The following is a 13,384-nucleotide window of genomic DNA, read 5'->3' as shown; positions in this document are numbered from 1 at the left end:
TTAGTAGTATTAAGTCAGTTTTGTCAAGGAGTGATAGTATAAATATACAAATAGAAGCACTATATAGAGCTATGTGTGTTGGGGATGCAACTTCTTGTTTGCAATATTTTCTTTCTTGGATGAAAAGGAAAATGCTGATTGGCAGACACATTGCCTGAATATGAAGGATAGTTAAGAATTTATTGGTTAAGAAAGCATAACAACAAGGGTTTGCTTGGCCTTTTCCTTGTTTCTAGTCAAGAGCAGTTCCTTTCCTTAGCTATTCTTTGGAGGAAAGAAAAAAAAAAACAAAATTTCAAGGAGCAAAGCTATAGCTAAGAGCCATTGTGACAAATTTCCTATACCTGAGAAAATGGGAAAGAGAGGAGGCAGGTGGATGGGTCGTTTTTGTTTTTTTTTTCTTATTCCTTCCTAATTCCAGGAGAGTCCAGTACATTGTTGCACTTCACTCAGTGAATAAATAGCTAAATGCAATACTTAAACACAGTATGCATAGGTAATTCTCATAAATCAAATTCCTTTTTTATGGGCGCAGGTAAAATATATAATTGAAAACAAAGTTTCAGTATTGTTTAAAATGGATTCCTCCTTTCAATATGTAGGAATCACATGAATTTTACCATCTTAGAGTTTTTGACTATGTGGCTTTAGGCTGTGTCCCCTACAAAACTTTTAGGGGATTTAGTTTTGGGAAAAGTTTTAGGAAAACTTTTGTGTGGATCCCCTTCATCCAAGATTGCATCAAGTTTTTCTTTATGTGTTTGGTGTTATGGAAACTATCTTTATTTCTGAAACTATCTCTTTTTCTATCTTCATACCTATCTCTATCTCTATCTCTATCTATGTATATCTAGCAACTAGCTCTCTAGCTATATAGCTCTCAATATTTATTACTTCATAATGCTAGGTATACCCTAGCATGACCTCCTTCTTCTGGAGTATATTATTTGACATTTTAGGGATATTCTTTCATGTTTTCTCTAAAACCTCAATTGAGAATCACTGAATTAGAGTAATCTTCTTATGGATCTTTTTGTGAAGGCATTTTTTAAATTAAAAATTTGCTATTCATGATTTGAATATTTTCAAAGAGAAGTTGGGATTGTTAAGGTCATTTCTGGAAATTATAAAGAAATCAGTTACCTTCTATAGATTATTATAACCAAACTCTGAAGTTATGAAAATAGAAGAATAATTTATCTTTTATTTCCCGCTGATTAAAATTTGATGTCGTGTCAAACAAACTATAATCTCAAATTTGCCTTTTTATTCTCAAGAAGACTACTGCTGACTCTCTATGTCATAAAGATGGTCTAACCATACTTGGCTGGATAAAAGAGGCAAGTTGTTTTTTCAAGAAAATTCATAATTCAGTGCACACCATATTAAATATTAGAATAAAAGAAATGTATAAGCCAGTGAAATAAAATGAATTCTCATGTCTATAAATATTTACATTTGCAGAATGTATAATGTAAGATGTCCTAAAATTTGACTAAATGGAGCATTTGTCTCCAGGTAAGTTGGGGGGGGTGGCATAGCAACACTTTTAAAAAGCTGAATAGATTGCAAAACTAAATCACATCAGATGCTGTAGAGTAGCATAAATAGGATTGTATCTCTGTGCATTTTCAGTAGTTAATATGCAGATAGAGCACTTTTGTGGAATTAGTTTGGCTCCTATTCAGCTCCCAGCAATATCAATATTAAATCTCTAGTGCAGTTGAATAAGTAGGGGATTAACATATTTCCAGATTCATTTTATTATGTACCTTTGTTGATGGTTGATTTCTTGCATTGAAAAAAAATTACTTCTGAGGTTACTCCATAGATGAATGATTTCATTCTAAAGACATGGAAAATTGTATGTATTTTGGTATAACAAACCAACTTAGTAGCTTCAAGAAAAGTTAAAAGGGAAAGGATTCCTTTCTGCATCATTTTAACATGACTAGTTGTCAATATTTTTGTACAAATGGTATTTTCTGGATACATTTGATGAATATTAGCCTTGTTGCTAACTTACTTAAATATCACATTTAAAATGCTACTAATTACCTCTCTTTCTTTCTTTCCTTTTTTCCCCTGTCTTTTTTAGGCAAGTAGGTATAACAAAAAAGTGCATAACTGCGATCCATAATGTTCCCTATAGCGAGTTCTATTTTGCTTGTGCTTCATCTGCAATTTTCCTCTTGAAATTTGGCACAATATACATAAAAATTAGAATATCTGCCACTAGTATTGTAGATTCTGCCAGACAGAACCATCAATATGAAAAAGGGAAAAAAAAAACCCAAAAACAAAAACACTGCCTTTCATAGATCACACTTCAACCATCACGGTGACAAAATAATTGCAGGACCAGTAATATTAGTCAGACCACATGGGCACAGGACACCGAGTCTGTGACAGAAGTAAATGCGCTATTAAGAAAGTAGCCAAGTAAGGGCATGCTGTTCTGACATGTCGAGTGCTGCCTGTGAATATAGAATGCCTTCTTTGAGTGAATGTCAGGGCACGGTGATTACCATAATTAAAACATACACATATGGCACATTTGTAACTGTTTAAGGTTCCAGCAAGTAAAGATCAGTCACAACTGGAAATCTCCCACAGTCACCGGGGCCTAAAGACACTGCCGAGTTCAGGTATTAGAGGTACACCCATCTAAAGAAAGCACAGCCCTAAACTCAAGGGCTTTGTTGCCTCATGTGCTACCAGAATCTATTTACTCATGCTATGGTTTGAAAGAAAAAATAAACTCATTGACTTCACCCAGTTTTATTTTTCTTACCAGGCAGCAAAAACTGGGAAACTTTGGATTTTATGTTTTATAAGGAAGTCAAAAAAACATTTCTCCCTCTATGAGAGCCTAGCATTAAAACAGTCTGGAAAGTCACATTAATTATTATGCATTGAAGGTTGCGTTGATGAGCATCACATCAGGTAGTGCCTGGGGGTACTCTAACTTTTCAAACATACCAACACCATGAATAGCTATGCATGATTATATGTACCCTGTAGATTAGAGGGGTTTATGTATTTCCAGCACCTGATTAATTTATTTTAAAAAAAATCCTCTGTGTAACTAACGCTTTGCCTCTAAAATTAGCTTTTTGGAACAAAGTAAAAAGTTTTGTTTCGTTTCGTAACAGATTAGTCTAATATGAGGTAATGGTAGTATAATATAATAATTCATTTAATAACCCAGGTAAAGTTATAGTTTTATTTTCCAAGAATGGGTATTGCCAAGGAATACTTCTAGTCTGTTTTTTAATAAGTTAAAATTGTGGAGGATTCCGGACATTAAATTGAAGCAGTTACCTTCTTTAAAAATATCTCTTCTGGGATGCCTTCGGCTCATGTCATGATCCCAGTGTCCTGGGATTGAATCCTGCATAAGGATCCTTGCTCAGTGGGGAGCCTGCTTCTCCCTTTCCCTGCAGCTCCCCCTGCTTGTGCTCTCTCAATCTGGCAAATAAATAAATAAAATCTTTAAAATAAAATAAAAATATCTCTTCCAAACTGTACTTTATCTAAAATGTAAATTAATTTTAGTCACAGAACTTATACATTTTAGGGCGCCTGGGTGGCTCAGTCGTTAAGTGTCTGCCTTCGGCTCAGGTCATGATCCCAGGGTCCTGGGATCAAGCCCCACATCGGGCTCCCTGCTCAGTGGGGAGTCCGGTTCTCCCTCTCCCTCTGCCCCTGCTTGTGTCCCCTCTCTCGCTGTGTCTCTCTGTCGAATAAATAAATAAAATCTTAAAAAAAAAGTATACAGGGGCGCCTGGGTGGCTCAGTTGGTTAAGCGACTGCCTTCGGCTCAGGTCATGATCCTGGAGTCCCGGGATCGAGTCCCGCATCGGGCTCCCTGCTCGGCGGGGAGTCTGCTTCTCCCTCTCCCACTCCCCGTTTGTGTTCCCTCTCTCACTGTGTCTTTCTCTGTCAAATAAATAAATAAAAAATCTTTAAAAAAAAATTAAAAAAGTATACATTTTATACTAAAATTTTAAAAGAATATTTTGAAGAGAAAAAATAATTCATTTATATGAATTAGCTGACTAATTTAACAAAGATTTATTAAATACTTGTGCAATATTTATTAAATGCTTGTTATCCATGGGGTGCTAACTTAACCCTAATATGTGTTGAAAAGTTTGTGGCACCTTTGGTGATGTGTCTGGCATTTAGTGTGGGGGCCAGCCCCAGTTATCCTGCAGTACTTGTATTATCTGTCCCTTCCCAGCTAAAGTAGGCAGTTTCCACCTCAAACATCTTCATGTCTCTTCTCTTGGTGAGAGTTTTCTCAAGCATCACAGGAGCTTACTCAGTCACAGGTGGGGCAACCTGGAAGTGAGGAGTAAAGATCGCAGTGGGTCAAGGGAATCCATGGATAAATGTCCCAGCTTTCCTATCCTTGGATAAGATAGGTAATTCTGAGGCATGTGCCACATGGATTCTCATGGGGGCTGGCCCTCACTTACTCACAGAGATGGCTCAAACATTACCTCCTCCATTATTCCCTTTTCATCTTTCCTTCTACTCAAGGTCTTGTCTCATTGACTGCTTTGGGGAGATGCCAATCTAAGACACAGTCTCTCCTAAGAAGGAATGTTCTGAATGCTTCAAGACTATTGAATGTTCTGCTGGGTATCCAGTAGATTATATATGCACACACAGCACTCATGTGTGTGTGTATGTGTGTGCATGTGTGTGTATATGCAAACATATATAACAAACTATACATTTATATATGTATATATATTTTAATAGGTCTAGAATCTAAGAATATAAAGCAGATTTTGCATGGTTTCAATACATATTAAATTTTTCAAGAATACAACTATGGGGAAAAATGGAAAGATTTTATTTAATTTTGTTTCCATCTTCATCAAGAAGTTTCTGGCATTTTGGAAAATCTTACCACATTGGTAGAAACTTGTCTTTTGAATAGACCATTGTGGCTGCAATGTAAAGAACCTAATGAGTAGGCCATTGTTAATGTTATTGACCAACTAGATGGCTTTGGCAATTGTTACAAGGCAAAAAATGGTAGATTGGGCTAGAGAAATTGTCTTGGATCTGAAAATAATGATATAGATTGCAGGGAGAGTCTAGTTAGAACCAATAAATATGGGTTGAGAGAAATAGAAATATGTGAAGAGTGTCTGCTAGCTGTTAGTTTTCTGGGTGGTATAACTGGATAGATGGTGGTAGTAACATACACTAAGGCAAAGCAAACTAGAAGATAATCGTCTTTATAGGTGAATCCTGAGTTTGGTTTCCATAGACTTAATTTGAGTTGTCATTGAGATATGCAAAAGGAGATGTCAGGTAAGCACTTAAATATTTATAAGTCTGGAAATTGGAGAATAGGTCAGGTTTAGAGACATAAATGTCGTATTTCATCATCCTGTGGATAAGTAATAGATTTTGATGGCATAACTGAGATTGCCCAAGGAGAGAATGCAGAGTGAGACAAGAAGCCTGAAAGGAATCTTTGAGGATCTCTGATATTTAATTTTGGGGTAATGTTCAAAACAAGCTGTAAAGCAAAAGCCAGCAAGGTAGGGGAGACTGAGAAGATATAATCACAACAGCCAAGGGAAGAGAGTACTTCTAGAAAGATTAAATGGCAGATTTTGCTTAACAGTCACAATAGCAGCTAAAAGTTACTAATTTGGTTTGGCAGCAGGCAAGTCAGAAAGAATGGAATTCAAATTTTGTTTTGCCATTGCATGTTTACTTGGTAAACTGAAGCAAGTTACTTAAAATTCCTCCATGTATATAGTCTAGGTAGAATTACTGATCTCACAGGAATATTTCCAGGATTAAATGAGATAGTATTTGTCTAGGGCTCAGCATACACAATCTTAATTAATAGAAATTTCAGCAAGGGTGGAAGAGGTCCCAGGTCAGCTTTACAACATCCTTGTAACCTCCTGGACATTCAGTGTAACCAAGAGGAATTGAATTGCTGATCATTCAGGTAGTATAAAGGAATTCCTAAAGCAATTCCAGTAGCTAAAAATTCAGTGAGCAGTGTTTGTTACAGAACTTAATTATGGTTAAATCACATTTATTGAGCATCATTAGGGAATAGTGGCATCTATATCAGGACATTTTCCATGCTATACTCTACCTTGCTACTCTGTTAGCATGCCTGCTTTTTAAAACATTTCCTGTTATCTTCTCTCGCTGGTAGTCCATGGTGATTTCCAGTTGTGGCAGGATGCCTGAGGCTAAGTATCATTTCCTTATAGCCTCACACAATCACTTTTGTTCTGCTTTAATCAGTAATGAGGCCATTGCCTTTCCTTTTCCCCATGATATGGCTTAAATTTGGGGTAGTGTGTAGCTTCTTTATGCAAATTTATAATGTAGATATGTATTAAATATATTAAATGATAGCTAGACAAATTTTCTAATTGCCATTTCTGGTTCATGTTATGAATATTCACCTACGCCTTCAAAATAATACCTTACTTTATTTGGTCAGTGGACTTTTAGTGTACTTAAGAATCCTCTGGGGAGGGGTGCCTGAGTGGCTCAGTTGGTTAAGTGTCTGCTTCGGCTCAGGTCAGGATTGATCTGGAGTCCCAGGATTCAGCCCTGCATCAGGCTCCCTGCTTAGTGGGGAGTCTACTTCTCTCTCTGACCCTCCCCCATCTCGTGCTCCCCCCCTCTCAAATAAATAAATAAAATCTTTAAAAAAAAAAGAATCAACTGGGGAACTTGTTAAAAACTCTGTATCTCAAAATAAATAAATAAATAATAAAAAATCTAAACCTCAGCCTTTGCTACCAGAGTTTGATTCAGTAGGTTTTGTTTGGCACTCAGAAATCTTAATTATTAAAAGGCCACTAACATAATTCTGATGTATATCAAGCACTCAGTGCAGGAAGTGTAGTGGCTTAAAATTTTGGGCTAACTCGATACACTGGATTTGAGTCCCAGCTCTGTGACTTACTAGCTGTGGGACCTTAGGCAATTTACTTAATCTTAAGTTTCCTTATATAGAAAATGAAACTCATAACAGTAGCTACATTATAGGTTTAATGTGAGGATTAAGTGAGTCAGTCATAAAAGCATTTAGCACAGTACCTGGCACATACTAAGTGCTCATCTTAGGTCAAGCTCCTTGGAAAGCAGAGCTTAAAACAAGGATTTGTGCAGTTGCTTATTTGAGAGGTGATCTTAGGAAACAAGTGAGGGATGAAGGAGAGAGAGAAAAGCCAGTGGAAGTTGAATTAATAGGCTGGTTACCACTGAGGGTGACTAGGGTTCAATACCATAGGGAACCTTCTGAGGGGCACCTTAGCACTGTCCCACCAGAAAAAGGAGAGGCTCAGGAATCAATCCACCACTCCTGTCCCCAACTGGCTGAAAGTTGCCTGGAGGAGGTAATTTTTTTTCCACTTCTGGTCTGTACCTGTTCATGGGTGATCATCTGTCTTCCTTGACTTCGAAGAAAGCCTTGAGGCTCAAAGCAGAAACACCACTGGCATGATAGGGACCCTGGCATTATGCATGAAACTGTCAACCAGAGCTGAGCTGAAATTAGGGGGCCAGGAGTTATCATAGGCATCTGCTGCAATTGTTAGTTATAAATGACACATTATGTGCTCCATAAATGTGTTAGTCATTATTTTCAGATTTTAGACATTGTGCTAAAGTTCCTTACATGCTCATTTCACTTACTTTCATTAAAACCCTTTGAGGTGTTACTATGTTCATTTCACAGAAACTGATATAACTGGAAAGATTACATAAAATGAAATGCACAGTATCACACTTAAGAAGGGGTAGACATGTTTTACAACTAAATTGTTTTTAACCATGACTATCTTTACCTCTGCAGGGATAAATCTGAACAGTGGTAAGAGAGAACAAAGTTCTAATTGACTTAATTTCCCAATGGGTAAAGTTGTGTTTTGTCACAATGTTTAAGAATTTAACCATAAAATGAATGATAAAATTATGTATGAAGCTAATAAAAACCAGAAAATTCATTAACATCTAATAATTTTTTGGCAGATATTGCTATGAAAATAATTTTTATTATGTCTACTTCACAAAAAAGAAAACTGATGTAATAAAAGAGATTATGAGACAGGCCTGGATTTATTGACTAATCGTCTTGAATTAAAAACAATTACTTGAAAATTTCAGCTTGGTGTTTAATATCATGAAACGATACAATGCAATGTATTCCTTTTAAGACCTTTCCATATTCTAGCATAGAGGTTAAACAATACCTTCAAAAGGAACATTTTTTAAAAAAGACTATTTTGCTAAGATTGAAACATGAAATCTCTGATATGCTGAGGAGTGATTTTGAAGTGGGACCTGGTGCTGTGTCTGCACTTGGGCTGAGCAGACCAGCTGTGCTAGTTGTTCTGTTGGAAGGAATACCTGCTGGGAGAGTAGTCTGCATGTGTTCCTTAATTTCCTGCATTATCATATCCTTATAATCAGTTTCTAAACCATGCCGCCATTATGAAGACTGAAATACAAGGTGCCTGGAGAATTTCTAGGAGATGCAGTTTGAAGTGGAATATTTTATTTAGCCTCTTATCACTCAGTGTGTGTGTGTGTGCGTGTGTGTGTGTTTCTGTGTGTGTGTGTATGAATATATACATATATGTATATACACATAGATTTTTATGTTTGCCTTACCTAAGCCATGAGCCACTTATGTTAATTTATCATAATGAGGTCTCAGATGGTCTTCAAGTAGTTAAGTAAGAAATATTATCTCACTTAAGGCTGAATCAGACAAAATGTATTTGGGTTGTACATACACTGAGAGAAGAAAAAAATTACGTCTTATGGACACACTGCAGGGTCTAAAATAATGGCTACACTTTTAATTGAAATGACAATGATATTTTTTTGAAATGAAATGACTATGATTGGCAATGACAGTGATATTCTTTTTGTAGTTTAATTGAAAATGACAATGATACTCTTTTTGTAGTTTAATGATTAATGCTTCTTTACAGGGGAGTGGATGCATGAAGTAAACTGATCCATAAGAACCATATTTTTATGAGGGTCCAGTACTCCTTGTCTATCCTTTAAATATTCTTGAACCATTAGCAGCCATTTTATTCCATGCAGTTTAGCACTGCATAGAGACACTGTGGACTTTTGCAGTTAGTGAGAATTTAGTTTTAACTTAAGAGAACAATGATTATTTTTATTAGGAATACTAATTCGTTTTTTATAAAATATTTTGATAGGGTTAAATAGTAAAATTTGTCTTCTTTCTTTTACATTTTCCAATTGCTATTATTGATAAGAGTAAGTTTATATTGCTTAAAACTCAAAAGTTTTAAGCATGGGTGAAATGGAGGATGGTATGATATTTAAAAACAAAACAAAACAAAACACAAAAAAACAAGGTAGGGTGTCCAGAAGAGGAGCCCATGTTCAGAAAAAATTAAATGCTTAGATTAGGGCATATTGGGTCTGAAGTGGTAAAGAGAAATTCATGTGGAAGAATCAGCAGGTCATTTTTGCATGCTCTACTGAGCCAAATGCTCAGATTCCCTCAAGCAAATTAATAATGTTTACTTCTTCATGTTTGAAGTGACCCTCTGAATTCATTAAAAAAAAGTTCACATTAATTTGGTGGTAAGAATCAAATGTGAGCGACAGTAAGTAGCAAAATGTAAAGCCTCAAATGTTTGGGCATCTCACTTGGAGTGGACACAGCTCTGGACTATCCATGAAGGCTACCCGATTAAATTACCTAAGCCCAAACTGCCTTCTCTGTACTGATGATAATCACTTATTTCCAGACTAGATTTCTTTCTAAAGCCCTCTGGATTAGTCCACTTAAAATGACCGCAGGGAATTTATGCTAAATATGCTAATAAGCAGTCACACTTTTCCCATGCAGTATCTACTCTTCCTATGTTCTTTACGTCAGGGAAGAACATCTCAAGCCTAGAAAATTACAGTCCTAGAAATTGTGTATTTGTAAACTTTTAGGACTTTTTCTTTCTTTCTTTCTTTTTTTTTTTTACCATATAATTATTTTTAATGTCCAGCATTTACAATATGAGGGCCAGAGCTTTCTCCCCAACTCAAGTTTATAAATTCTCAATTGGCTTGTGAGGCCAATAGGGATACTTCTTGTCTAATTTGATTTCTGGGAAGACTTCATTCAGGTCCTCAATGGTCATCTGATCAAATGGAATTATGTTCCTCCTCTTCTCCAGCTCTTTTTCATATTCCTCAATCCTGGCCTTTGAGAGAGACAAAGACTCAGCACAACTTTTCACATCTTCTTTTTCTTTAGCATCCACCTGAACAGTATATTTATCCTCTGGCACAGGAACCTTCAGGGCATTAAACTTCTCAAAGTCATCTACCAAACCAGCCTTCGCCACATTGGCCTTGTAGTAAGCCCAGTCGATAGCAGGTGGTTTCTCAGGGAGAGTACCCAACCTGGAGGTCAGTGTCTCATTCCAGGATTTCAGGGAGTTAGCAATGAACTTCTGGTTTTGGGTTATGATCTCCCAAAAAGCTGCCCAGTCAATGGTTTTTAGAGCAAGTTTTCACACAGCCATCTTGAGATCCTTCACCGACCCCGGTGGCCCCAGGACTTTTTCTTTTTCTAAAAAAGCAGTATGAATGGAATATTCCTTTCTCTTTCCATTCAGCTTCATTTGGAAATGGACCCCAATAAAACTGTAGTTTATAATTTTTCATTTTTACCATGTATGATTATTATATCTTATGTTCTTGGATTTAAAAACACATGAATGGGGCACCTAGGTGGCTCAGTCAGTTATGCATCTGACTCTTGATTTTGGCTCAGGTTATCATCTCAGGGTCCTGAGATCGAGCCCAGTGTCGGGCTCAGCTCTGACCATGGAGCCTGCTTGGGATTCTCTCTCTCCTGCTCCCTCTTCCCCTCCTCCCCTCCTCTCCCGGCTCGTCCTCTCTCTCTCTAAAATAAAAATTAAAAATAAATTTAAAATATTAAAAGGCATGAATAAAATGTCTTATGTTTCTTTTTTACTCTAAATCACCCTCTAAACAAATAAATCCCCAAACTGAATAAGTTGCTTTCTACTTATGAGGTCCTCAACTATGCATCAGTGGTTTATCATTCCTGATAGCAATAGATTTCCCCAGAGAGACCTCATCAATTTTGTTCCCACCATATTCAATGAACAAAAAATTTCATTTTATAACTTGATGATATTGGCCATGTGCTCTTCTGTGAAAGAGATGGTAGTCAGGGTGGGGAAACATGCTTATCTGGCTGGCTGGCTGGCTTGCTGATGTATGTATCTACGTTATGTTATGTATGTATGTATGTGTTTGCTTGTTTATTTGTTTATATATTTATATAGTTATGTGTTCTGCTCCCATAATTCCTTTTGAGTGTGTTCAAACATCTTTATAAATTAAAACTTGCGGAGTGCACAGACTGAGTGCAAAATGCTACAGTTGACTCTAAGCCCATTTCTGGAGGCACCAGAACAAGAGCAACAGGTCTGTTCCTTCCCACTTCAAACTTACTGAATTCCAAAAATTGGCTGTTAACAAATTGTAAAAAGGAAAAAAAAGTAATTCTTAAAATTATAATTAGAAAAATTATTGCATAAAAAATTATTGTATATACTTTAAATATTCTTTCATCTAAATATGCTGAGAACTTGGTATTTATTAGTTATTTATTTATCTTTGTGATTTATGGTTGCTATATGGTAAAGAACTTCAACAACTAAATCCAAAAGAATGAAGTCTTAACACAGTATTATAGTGATTATTTGAGAAAAAAATAGTATTTTTAGTATGACAAAAATCTATGAATCAATAAATGAGATTCTTTCTGCTTGATTCCTTGAATTATCAGTCTAATATGCTATTTATCTGAGAAATGATAGCCATTCTCATCAGTCAGCTAGAAGTTAAAAAGGGTTTGAAGAGTTTGGCCAAGTGTTGCATTTTGTCAGTTTGCTTTTTCGTATCCCCTCTTACAATATTAATATTTAAACAAATATTCAACATACTACTGTAATATTCCCCATCTATGTATATGTTGGAGTCAATTAAAACATAATCTAATATAATGTCTGCATGAGGATTGGATTTATAATTTCATTGTGAGATTTTAATTCCTTATTGGCCAGAGCATTTCCAAGGTATTAATATTGAACTTTTCTTTAACCAGAACACCAGTGCCATAACCAGCTTATCAGGGTGATTGAGAGTTAAAGATTGTGCATACATGTCCCTGTTTCTTCACCAGGGTGATTGAGAGTTAAAGATTGTGCATACATGTCCCTGTTTCTTCACCAGCATCACCAATCCAACCATACTGGAGAGGTGCAATCATCCTCTTGCTAAACTGGTTTTCTGCTCCACTCCATTTTCCTAGTATGTTGCAAGGCCTTGTAGATGCCTTCTGTGTTCACTCCATCCCTTACTGTATTGCACAGGCTTCAGTGTCCCCATACAAAAAGATCCTTGTGCCTTTTGCTCCTGTGACTGTTGCTATGGCAGCTCTTGTTTTCTGAGCTACACACACTCCACTTCATTTCTTTGCACAATACTATGCATGATATTGCTGTATTGAATTCAAGTTTGTTTTCTTTCTTTGTCGAATTAAACTGCTTGTACATCTAAACTTTCTTCTTTTTCTTTTAGTTTTCTTTCTGAATTTGGCAATTATTTTCAAGATTGAAATTTTGTATCTTTTTGGGTTTTTTTTGTTTGTTTGTTTTCTTCTGTTTTATTAAAGGACATATACTTGTAAAAAGTATCTTACCTCATCAGGGCTCTAAGCCTTATCTCATTCCCCTATGTGGTATTTAAACCCAAGGTCCTAGGTTCCCCTAATTTACAACAGCTTCAGGTTGCCATTTTGATGGCCATGCTCTATGTTGATTTCCTGCCCTTGATAATTTCATACATTTAAAAAGGATTTTAATAATTTATACAGCCTGTCATTTTGGCAGAAATGAGATCCCCCATTCCATTTTCATCTCAGCCTTGTTTTCCCACTAGATTTTCAGGTCCTGTTTTTGTTTAGATTTATTTATTCACAACCTTTTGCATGTTATTTTGTATTCTTATAATTCTTTTTCTTTTTCTTTTAGGTTTTGTTTTTTTGTAGTAGAATTTTCTTTAAGTTTTCAGAATATTGACCCATTTCCTTTAAATTCCACTTAAGATTTTTCTAAATTAAGATTATCTTGACTGGGAACAACAGAGATGCAAAATAATATTGTCTTAAACAAGATAATGTTTCACTCTCCTGTTAAGGTCTGAAGTGAGTGGTCTAGGCATGGCACAATAATTCTCTTCCAAGAGACACTTGTTTCTTCTTGTTCACCACTTGCACAAGATAGTGGTTACT

At 36.0% G+C, this 13,384-nt stretch overlaps 1 protein-coding gene and 1 pseudogene across 1 annotated transcript in view; both read right to left on the bottom strand.

The window, feature by feature from the left end:
* Positions 1-13,384, bottom strand: part of LOC145722514 (tripeptidyl-peptidase 2-like) — a 306,110-nt gene that overhangs the window by 124,695 nt on the left and 168,031 nt on the right. The window lies entirely within an intron of this gene.
* Positions 10,020-10,580, bottom strand: LOC102729620 (ATP synthase peripheral stalk subunit d, mitochondrial pseudogene; annotated as a pseudogene).

This window comes from Leptonychotes weddellii, chromosome 7, assembly GCF_054177405.1.
Source record: "Leptonychotes weddellii isolate Sample4059 chromosome 7, ASM5417740v2, whole genome shotgun sequence".
Taxonomy (NCBI): Eukaryota; Metazoa; Chordata; class Mammalia; order Carnivora; family Phocidae; genus Leptonychotes; species Leptonychotes weddellii.
The sequence above is the reverse complement of the archived record's forward strand: the minus strand, read 5'-3'. Positions and strand labels throughout refer to the sequence as shown.